Below are 11772 nucleotides of genomic sequence, written 5' to 3'. Positions count from 1 at the left end.
TAGCTTACTGTAGCAGTCTGCGGTGCTGCTGAGCTGACAGTGTCCAGCAGGTCCGTCATCAGTCATTACATAATAAATATAAATACCTGTCCGGCTGCAGTACTAGTGATATTATATATATATATATATTAATTTCATCTCATTATCATCCAGTCTATATTAGCAGCAGACACAGTACGGTAGTCCACAGCTGTAGCTACCTCTGTGTCGGCAGTCGCTCGTCCATCCATAATTGTATACCACCTACCCGTGGTTTTTTTTTTTTCTTTCTTCTTGATACATACTACTATAGTAGCTTACTGTAGCAGTCTGCGGTGCTGCTGAGCTGACAGTGTCCAGCAGGTCCGTCATCAGTCATTACATAATAAATATATATACCTGTCCGGCTGCAGTACTAGTGATATTATATATATATATATATATATATATATATATATATTAATTTCATCTCATTATCATCCAGTCTATATGAGCAGCAGACACAGTACGGTAGTCCACGGCTGTAGTTACCTCTGTGTCGGCAGTCGCTCGTCCATCCATAATTGTATACCACCTACCCGTGTTTTTTTTTTTTTTCTTTCTTCTTGATACATACTACTATAGTAGCTTACTGTAGCAGTCTCGGTGCTGCTGAGCTGACAGTGTCCAGCAGGTCCATCATCAGTCATTACATAATAAATATATATACCTGTCCGGCTGCAGTACTAGTGATATTATATATATATATATATATATATATATATATTTCATCTCATTATCATCCAGTCTATATTAGCAGCAGACACAGTACGGTAGTCCACGGCTGTAGCTACCTCTGTGTCGGCAGTCGCTCGTCCATCCATAATTGTATACCACCTACCCGTGTTTTTTTTTTTTCTTTCTTCTTGATACATACTACTATAGTAGCTTACTGTAGCAGTCTGCGGTGCTGCTGAGCTGACAGTGTCCAGCAGGTCCGTCATCAGTCATTACATAATAAATATATATACCTATCCGGCTGCAGTACTAGTGATATTATATATATATATATATATATATATATTAATTTCATCTCATTATCATTCAGTCTATATTAGCAGCAGACACAGTACGGTAGTCCACGGCTGTAGCTACCTCTGTGTCGGCAGTCGCTCGCCCATCCATAATTGTATACCACCTACCCGTGGTTTTTTTTTTCTTTCTTCTTGATACATACTACTATAGTAGCTTACTGTAGCAGTCTGCGGTGCTTGCTGAGCTGACAGTGTCCAGCAGGTCCGTCATCAGTCATTACATAATAAATATATATACCTGTCCGGCTGCAGTACTAGTGATATTATATATATATATATTAATTTCATCTCATTATCATCCAGTCTATATTAGCAGCAGACACAGTACGGTAGTCCACGGCTGTAGCTACCTCTGTGTCGGCAGTCGCTCGTCCATCCATAATTGTATACCACCTACCCATGGTTTTTTTTTTTCTTTCTTCTTGATACATACTACTATAGTAGCTTACTGTAGCAGTCTGCGGTGCTGCTGAGCCGACAGTGTCCAGCAGGTCCGTCATCAGTCATTACATAATAAATATATATACCTGTCCGGCTGCAGTACTAGTGATATTATATATATATATTAATTTCATCTCATTATCATCCAGTCTATATTAGCAGCAGACACAGTACGGTAGTCCACGGCTGTAGCTACCTCTGTGTCGGCAGTCGCTCGTCCATCCATAATTGTATACCACCTACCCATGGTTTATTTTTTTTTCTTTCTTCTTGATACATACTACTATAGTAGCTTACTGTAGCAGTCTGCGGTGCTGCTGAGCTGACAGTGTCCAGCAGGTCCGTCATCAGTCATTACATAACAAATATATATACCTGTCCGGCTGCAGTACTAGTGATATTATATATATATTAATTTCATCTCATTATCATCCAGTCTATATTAGCAGCAGACACAGTACGGTAGTCCATGGCTGTAGCTACCTCTGTGTCGGCAGTCGCTCGTCCATCCATAATTGTATACCACCTACCCGTGGTTTATTTTTTTTTCTTTCTTCTTGATACATACTACTATAGTAGCTTACTGTAGCAGTCTGCGGTGCTGCTGAGCTGACAGTGTCCAGCAGGTCCGTCATCAGTCATTACATAATAAATATATATACCTGTCCGGCTGCAGTACTAGTGATATTATATATATATATATATTAATTTCATCTCATTATCATCCAGTCTATATTAGCAGCAGACACAGTACGGTAGTCCACGGCTGTAGCTACCTCTGTGTTGGCAGTCGCTCGTCCATTCATAATTGTATACCACCTACCCGTGGTTTTTTTTTTTTCTTTCTTCTTGATACATACTACTATAGTAGCTTACTGTAGCAGTCTGCGGTGCTGCTGAGCTGACAGTGTCCAGCAGGTCCATCATCAGTCATTACATAATAAATATATATACCACTCCGGCTGCAGTACTAGTGATATTATATATATATATATATATATATTTCATCTCATTATCATCCAGTCTATATTAGCAGCAGACACAGTACGGTAGTCCACGGCTGTAGCTACCTCTGTGTCGGCAGTCGCTCGTCCATCCATAATTGTATACCACCTACCCGTGGTTTTTTTTTTTCTTTCTTCTTGATACATACTACTATAGTAGCTTACTGTAGCAGTCTGCGGTGCTGCTGAGCTGACAGTGTCCAGCAGGTCCGTCATCAGTCATTACATAATAAATATATATACCTGTCCGGCTGCAGTACTAGTGATATTATATATATATATATATATATTAATTTCATCTCATTATCATCCAGTCTATATTAGCAGCAGACACAGTACGGTAGTCCACGGCTGTAGCTACCTCTGTGTCGGCAGTCGCTCGTCCATCCATAATTGTATACCACCTACCCGTGGTTTTTTTTTTTCTTTCTTCTTGATACATACTACTATAGTAGCTTACTGTAGCAGTCTGCGGTGCTGCTGAGCTGACAGTGTCCAGCAGGTCCGTCATCAGTCATTACATAATAAATATATATACCTGTCCGGCTGCAGTACTAGTGATATTATATCTATATATTAATTTCATCTCATTATCATCCAGTCTATATTAGCAGCAGACAGTACGGTAGTCCACGGCTGTAGCTACCTCTGTGTCGGCAGTCGCTCGTCCATCCATAATTGTATACCACCTACCCATGGTTTATTTTTTTTTATTTCTTCTTGATACATTCTACTATAGTAGCTTACTGTAGCAGTCTGCGGTGCTGCTGAGCTGACAGTGTCCAGCAGGTCCGTCATCAGTCATTACATAACAAATATATATATACCTGTCCGGCTGCAGTACTAGTGATATTATATATATATATATATTAATTTCATCTCATTATCATCCAGTCTATATTAGCAGCAGACACAGTATGGTAGTCCATGGCTGTAGCTACCTCTGTGTCGGCAGTCGCTCGTCCATCCATAATTGTATACCACCTACCCGTGGGTTTTTTTTTTCTTTCTTTTTGATACATACTACTATAGTAGCTTACTGTAGCAGTCTGCGGTGCTGCTGAGCTGACAGTGTCCAGCAGGTCCGTCATCAGTCATTACATAATAAATATATATACCTGTCCGGCTGCAGTACTAGTGATATTATATATATATATATATATATATATATATTAATTTCATCTCATTATCATCCAGTCTATATTAGCAGCAGACACAGTACGGTAGTCCACGGCTGTAGCTACCTCTGTGTCGGCAATCGCTCGTCCATCCATAATTGTATACCACCTACCCGTGGTTTTTTTTTTCTTTCTTCTTGATACATACTACTATAGTAGCTTACTGTAGCAGTCTGCGGTGCTGCTGAGCTGACAGTGTCCAGCAGGTCCGTCATCAGTCATTACATAATAAATATATATACCTGTCCGGCTGCAGTACTAGTGATATTATATATATATATATATATATATATATTAATTTCATCTCATTATCATCCAGTCTATATTAGCAGCAGAAACAGTACGGTAGTCCACGGCTGTAGCTACCTCTGTGTCGGCAGTCGCTCGTCCATCCATAAGTATACTAGTATCCATCCATCTTCATTGTTTACCTGAGGTGCCTTTTAGTTGTGCCTATTAAAATATGGAGAACAAAAATGTTGAGGTTCCAAAATTAGGGAAAGATCAAGATCCACTTCCACCTCGTGCTGAAGCTGCTGCCACTAGTCATGGCCGAGACGATGAAATGCCAGCAACGTCGTCTGCCAAGGCCGATGCCCAATGTCATAGTACAGAGCATGTAAAATCCAAAACACCAAATATCAGTAAAAAAAGGACTCCAAAATCTAAAATAAAATTGTTGGAGGAGAAGCGTAAACTTGCCAATATGCCATTTACCACATGGAGTGGCAAGGAACGGCTGAGGCCCTGGCCTATGTTCATGGCTAGTGGTTCAGCTTCACATGAGGATGGAAGCACTCAGCCTCTCGCTAGAAAAATGAAAAGGACTCAAGCTGGCAAAAGCACCGCAAAGAACTGTGCGTTCTTCGAAATCCCAAATCCACAAGGAGAGTCCAATTGTGTCGGTTGCGATGCCTGACCTTCCCAACACTGGACGTGAAGAGCATGCGCCTTCCACCATTTGCACGCCCCCTGCAAGTGCTGGAAGGAGCACCCGCAGTCCAGTTCCTGATAGTCAGATTGAAGATGTCAGTGTTGAAGTACACCAGGATGAGGAGGATATGGGTGTTGCTGGCGCTGGGGAGGAAATTGACAAGGAGGATTCTGATGGTGAGGTGGTTTGTTTAAGTCAGGCACCCGGGGAGACACCTGTTGTCCGTGGGAGGAATATGGCCGTTGACATGCCTGGTGAAAATACCAAAAAAATCAGCTCTTCGGTGTGGAAGTATTTCAACAGAAATGCGGACAACATTTGTCAAGCCGTGTGTTGCCTTTGTCAAGCTGTAATAAGTAGGGGTAAGGACGTTAACCACCTCGGAACATCCTCCCTTATATGTCACCTGCAGCGCATTCATAATAAGTCAGTGACAAGTTCAAAAACTTTGGGCGACAGCGGAAGCAGTCCACTGACCAGTAAATCCCTTCCTCTTGTAACCAAGCTCACGCAAACCACCCCACCAACTCCCTCAGTGTCAATTTCCTCCTTCCCCAGGAATGCCAATAGTCCTGCAGGCCATGTCACTGGCAATTCTGACGAATCCTCTCCTGCCTGGGATTCCTCCGATGCATCCTTGCATGTAACGCCTACTGCTGCTGGCGCTGCTGTTGTTGCTGCTGGGAGTCGATGGTCATCCCAGAGGGGAAATCGTAAGACCACTTTTACTACTTCCACCAAGCAATTGACTGTCCAACAGTCCTTTGCGAGGTAGATGAAATATCACAGCAGTCATCCTGCTGCAAAGCGGATAACTGAGGCCTTGACAACTATGTTGGTGTTAGACGTGCGTCCGGTATCCGCCGTTAGTTCACAGGGAACTAGACAATTTCTTGAGGTAGTGTGCCCCCGTTACCAAATACCATCTAGGTTCCACTTCTCTAGGCAGGCGATACCGAGAATGAACACGGACGTCAGAAAAAGACTCACCAGTGTCCTAAAAAATGCAGTTGTACCCAATGTCCACTTAACCACGGACATGTGGACAAGTGGAGCAGGGCAGGGTCAGGACTATATGACTGTGACAGCCCACTGGGTAGATGTATGGACTCCCGCCGCAAGAACAGCAGCGGCGGCACCAGTAGCAGCATCTCGCAAACGCCAACTCTTTCCTAGGCAGGCTACGCTTTGTATCACCGCTTTCCAGAATACGCACACAGCTGAAAACCTCTTACGGCAACTGAGGAAGATCATCGCGGAATGGCTTACCCCAATTGGACTCTCCTGTGGATTTGTGGCATCGGACAACGCCAGCAATATTGTGTGTGCATTAAATATGGGCAAATTCCAGCACGTCCCATGTTTTGCACATACCTTGAATTTGGTGGTGCAGAATTTTTTAAAAAACGACAGGGGCGTGCAAGAGATGCTGTCGGTGGCCAGAAGAATTGCGGGACACTTTCGGCGTACAGGCACCACGTACAGAAGACTGGAGCAACACCAAAAACGCCTGAACCTGCCCTGCCATCATCTGAAGCAAGAAGTGGTAACGAGGTGGAATTCAACCCTATATATGCTTCAGAGGTTGGAGGAGCAGCAAAAGGCCATTCAAGCCTATACAATTCAGCACGATATAGGAGGTGGAATGCACCTGTCTCAAGCGCAGTGGAGAAGGATTTCAACGTTGTGCAAGGTTCTGCTGCCCTTTGAACTTGCCACACGTGAAGTCAGTTCAGACACTGCCAGCCTGAGTCAGGTCATTCCCCTCATCAGGCTTTTGCAGAAGAAGCTGGAGACATTGAAGGAGGAGCTAACACGGAGCGATTCCGCTAGGCATGTGGGACTTGTGGATGGAGCCCTTAATTCGCTTAACAAGGATTCACGGGTGGTCAATCTGTTGAAATCAGAGCACTACATTTTGGCCACCGTGCTCGATCCTAGATTTAAAACCTACCTTGGATCTCTCTTTCCGGCAGACACAAGTCTGCTGGGGTTCAAAGACCTGCTGGTGAGAAAATTGTCAAGTCAAGCGGAACGCGACCTGTCAACATCTCCTCCTTCACATTCTCCCGCAACTGGGGGTGCGAGGAAAAGGCTCAGAATTCCGAGCCCACCCGCTGGCGGTGATGCAGGGCAGTCTGGAGCGACTGCTGATGCTGACATCTGGTCCGGACTGAAGGACCTGACAACGATTACGGACATGTCGTCTACTGTCACTGCATATGATTCTCTCCCCATTGAAAGAATGGTGGAGAATTATATGAGTGACCGCATCCAAGTAGGCACGTCACACAGTCCGTACTTATACTGGCAGGAAAAAGAGGCAATTTGGAGGCCCTTGCACAAACTGGCTTTATTCTACCTAAGTTGCCCTCCCACAAGTGTGTACTCCGAAAGAGTGTTTAGTGCCGCCGCTCACCTTGTCAGCAATCGGCGTACGAGGTTACTTCCAGAAAATGTGGAGAAGATGATGTTCATTAAAATGAATTATAATCAATTCCTCCGTGGAGACATTGACCAGCAGCAATTGCCTCCACAAAGTACACAGGGAGCTGAGATGGTGGATTCCAGTGGGGACGTACGAATTGATAATCTGTGAGGAGGGGGATGTACACGGTGATATATCGGAGGATGATGATGAGGTGGACATCTTGCCTCTGTAGAGCCAGTTTGTGCAAGGAGAGATTAATTGCTTCTTTTTTGGTGGGGGTCCAAACCAACCCGTCATTTCAGTCACAGTCGTGTGGCAGACCCTGTCACTGAAATGATGGGTTGGTTAAAGTGTGCATGTCCTGTTTATACAACATAAGGGTGGGTGGGAGGGCCCAAGGACAATTCCATCTTGCACCTCTTTTTTCTTTTTTTCTTCTTTGCGTCATGTGCTGTTTGGGGAGTGTTTTTTGGAAGGGCCATCCTGCGTGACACTGCAGTGCCACTCCTAGATGGGCCAGGTGTTTGTGTCGGCCACTAGGGTCGCTTATCTTACTCACACAGCTACCTCATTGCGCCTCTTTTTTTCTTTGCGTCATGTGCTGTTTGGGGAGTGTTTTTTGGAAGGGCCATCCTGCGTGACACTGCAGTGCCACTCCTAGATGGGCCAGGTGTTTGTGTCGGCCACTAGGGTCGCTTATCTTACTCACACAGCTACCTCATTGCGCCTCTTTTTTTCTTTGCGTCATGTGCTGTTTGGGGAGTGTTTTTTGGAAGGGCCATCCTGCGTGACACTGCAGTGCCAATCCTAGATGGGCCAGGTGTTTGTGTCGGCCACTAGGGTCGCTTATCTTACTCACACAGCTACCTCATTGCGCCTCTTTTTTTCTTTGCGTCATGTGCTGTTTGGGGAGTGTTTTTTGGAAGGGCCATCCTGCATGACACTGCAGTGCCACTCCTAGATGGGCCAGGTGTTTGTGTCGGCCACTAGGGTCGCTTATCTTACTCACACAGCTACCTCATTGCTCCTCTTTTTTTCTTTGCGCCATGTGCTGTTTGGGGAGTGTTTTTTGGAAGGGCCATCCTGCGTGACACTGCAGTGCCACTCCTAGATGGGCCAGGTGTTTGTGTCGGCCACTAGGGTCGCTTAGCTTAGTCATCCAGCGACCTCGGTGCAAATTTTAGGACTAAAAATAATATTGTGAGGTGTGAGGTATTCAGAATAGACTGAAAATGAGTGGAAATTATGGTTTTTGAGGTTAATAATACTTTGGGGTCAAAATGACCCCCAAATTCTATGATTTAAGCTGTTTTTTAGTGTTTTTTGAAAAAAACACCCGAATCCAAAACACACCCGAATCCGACAAAAAAAATTCGGTGAGATTTTGCCAAAACGCGGTCGAACCCAAAACACGGCCGCGGAACCGAACCCAAAACCAAAACACAAAACCCGAAAAATTTCAAGTGCACATCTAGTTTTTAGTAAAGGAAACATGCAATTTTTAGTAATAAATACATGAGGATTTTAGGTCATGTTTTTATTACCTAGTCAGAAGCATGCACAGATCAGTGAGATCCGTGCATGCTTCTGTATGGAACAGTAAAGAAAGTGTTAAAAGTAAAAAAAAAAATATGTGCAGGTCCCCCCCAAAAGCATAACCAGGCTCAGGCTCTTTGAGCCGGTCCTGGTTACAAAAATACGGGGAAAAAATTGACTGGGGTTCCCCGTATTTAAGCAACCAGCACCGAGCCCTTGGACCGGTCCTGGTTCCAAAAATACGGGGGACAAAAGACGTAGGGGTCCCCTTTATTTTTAAAACCAGCACTGGGCTCCACTAGCCAGGGAGGTGATGCCGCAGCCGGGGGTAGGGGGGGGGACACTTTAATATAGGTCCCTGCTCCCCCCAACTAGTCACCCCTGGCCGGGGTTCCCTGGGGGAGAGGGTACCCCTTAAATCAAGGATGACTCTTGTGGGTGACCTAATTTAACCTCGCAGTTAGCCGCAGACAGCAATTTTCCCACCATTGACTATAATGGAGGACCACGATCCTCTATTATAGCCACTCCACCTGATTGACAGGCCAGGAGTGCACAGCCAATCAGGAGAGCGCTATGACATGGTGCTCCCTGATTGGCTGCCGGGACCTCTAGTGACAGGAGTCACGGGGAGTCACGGCATTCAGGGAAAGGGGTTCCATGTGTAAACATGGAACCCCTTTAGTTCGTTGGACCGGGTTTTTCTTTTTTTTTCTTTGTTTAACCCCTGGGATGCTATATGGAAGGAAGAGGACTGATCTTCACTGGATTGTTTGTAAGTATATATATATATATATATATATATATATATATAGGTACACAATTGGATTCTACTGGAGAAGGGGATGTGAATAGCGGCGTGGGATGTAGGTAAGTATGTATGAGTGTGTATGTGTGCATGTATGTGAATTAAAGTTGTACTTTTACGGTGTGTGTCATGTGTTTTTATTTGGGTATTTCTTTTGTTGTGGAACTACAGGTACCAGCGGGCCCGTTATTTCCCCGCATGCTGGTACTTGTGGTTCTTCAAGTACCAGCAAGTGGGGGAGGCTTGCTGGGACTTGTAGTTTCACAACAAAGGACAATATTATTGATTTAAGGGGTCCCCACATCCCCAGGGAACCACGACCAGAGGTGACTAGTTGGGGGGAGTGATGCTGTGGCCACAGGGACCTATATAAAAGTGTCCCCCGGCTGCGGCATCACCTCCCTGGCTAGTGGAGCCCGGTGCTGGTTTTAAAAATACGAGGGACCCCTGCATCTTTTTTGGAACCAGGACTGTCCAGCAGCCCGGTGCTGGTTGCTTAAATACCGGGAACCCCAGTCAATTTTTCCCCGTATTTTTGTAACCAGGACCAGGTCAAAGAAAAACATCTAGATGCAATTTTTCACTTGCGATTTTTGGTATATGTTCAAAACTTGCGATTTTCGACAAAATTGCAAGCTATTACATTTGCGATTTTCGGAAAACATGCAAATTTGCTGTAAAAATCACACGTTTTCCGAAATCGCACCCTATTACATTTAGCCTCATGCCTGAAGTTGTACAGCCAACACTGTTAAAATGCTGTAAATCCCATTATTAGCAATCCAGCATTCCGTGTTCAACCTAATAGTATCTGCTTTGTCAGTGTTAACCTTTTAAGTATTGAAATGGGAACTGCATACTGGCGCCTTGTGTTGTTCCATCGTTAGTGTATGTCAGATTACATTTGCTGTACATTTGATATTTCTAATTTCACTGTTATCTGTATATTGGCCCTCATTCCGAGTTGTTCGCTCGCTAGCTGCTTTAAGTAGCCATGCAAACGCTAAGCCGCCACCCCCTGGGAGTGTATCTTAGCTTAGCAGAAGTGCAAACAAAAGGATCGCAGTGCTGCTACAAAAAAGATTGTGCAGTTTCAGAGTAGCTCGAGACCTACTCCTAGCTTGCGATCACTTTAGACTATTTAGTTCCTGTTTTGATGTCACAAACACGCCCTGCGTTCGCCCAGCCACGCCTATGTTTTTCCAGCCACTACCGTGTTTTTATCAGGCACGCCTGCGTTTTTTCACACACTCCCCGAAAACAGTCAGTTACCACCCAGAAACACCCACTTTCTGTCAATCACTCTGCGGCCAGCAGTGCGACTGAAAAGCGTCGCTAGAGCTTGTGTAAAACTGCATCGGCTTTTGTGAAAGTACAATGCGCATGCACAGTGCGTCCCAAACGCATGCGCAGAATTGACATTTTTGTCTGTACAGCACTGTGGAAATTGTGTGGCATCATCAAGATAAATAATAATAATAATAATAATAATTGAATAAAGTATATTACTTAATATTCACACATTTTGTTAATAAAAAATAATGAACAAATAAGATGGGAAGACACAATAAATACAACTGTCTTGGCAAGCTTATCAGAACCTAGGAATGTAATGTGTTTATTCGCAAAAGCTAGTACAGGTTGAGTATCCCATATCCAAATATTCCGAAATACGGAATATTCCGAAATACGGAATTTTTTGAGTGAGAGTGAAATAGTGATACTTTTGTTTTATGATGGCTCAATGTACACAAACTTTGTGTAATACACAAAGTTATTAAAAATATTGTATTAAATGACCTTCAGGCTGTGTGTATAAGGGCCCTCATTCCGAGTTGATCGGTCGCAAGGCGAATTTAGCAGAGTTACACACGCTAAGCCGCCGCCTACTGGGAGTGAATCTTAGCTTCTTAAAATTGCGACCGATGTATTCGCAATATTGCGATTACTAACTACTTAGCAGTTTCAGAGTAGCTCCAGACTTACTCTGCCTGTGCGATCAGTTCAGTGCTTGTCGTTCCTGGTTGACGTCACAAACACACCCAGCGTTCGCCCAGGCACTCCCACCGTTTCTCCGGCCACTCCTGCGTTTTTTCCGGAAACGGTAGCGTTTTCAGCCACACGCCCCTGAAACGCCGTGTTTCCGCCCAGTAACACCCATTTCCTGTCAATCACATTACGATCGCCGGAGCGAAGAAAAAGCCGTGAGTAAAAATACTTTCTTCATAGTAAAGTTACTTGGCGCAGTCGCAGTGCGAACATTGCGCATGCGTACTAAGCGGATTTTCACTGCGATGCGATGAAAAAGAACGAGCGAACAACTCGGAATGAGGGCCAAGGTGTATATGAAACATAAATGAATTGTGTGAATGTACACACACTTTGTTT

The 11772-nt window shown here is 44.4% G+C and overlaps 1 long non-coding RNA gene across 8 annotated transcripts in view; it reads right to left on the bottom strand.

Moving 5' to 3' along the window:
• LOC134957007 (uncharacterized) overlaps window positions 1–11772 on the bottom strand; it is a 108305-nt gene that overhangs the window by 19696 nt on the left and 76837 nt on the right. For 5 of the 8 annotated variants that reach the window (XR_010186379.1, XR_010186378.1, XR_010186376.1 and 2 more), the window contains exon 2: window positions 4042–4128. The exons of the other annotated variants lie outside the window; for them this stretch is intronic. This is a non-coding gene — a long non-coding RNA (uncharacterized LOC134957007). The remainder of the gene's footprint in view (window positions 1–4041; window positions 4129–11772) is intronic. 8 annotated transcript variants of the gene reach the window in all.

This window comes from Pseudophryne corroboree, chromosome 9, assembly GCF_028390025.1.
Source record: "Pseudophryne corroboree isolate aPseCor3 chromosome 9, aPseCor3.hap2, whole genome shotgun sequence".
Lineage (NCBI taxonomy): Eukaryota > Metazoa > Chordata > Amphibia > Anura > Myobatrachidae > Pseudophryne > Pseudophryne corroboree.
The sequence above is the reverse complement of the archived record's forward strand: the minus strand, read 5'-3'. Positions and strand labels throughout refer to the sequence as shown.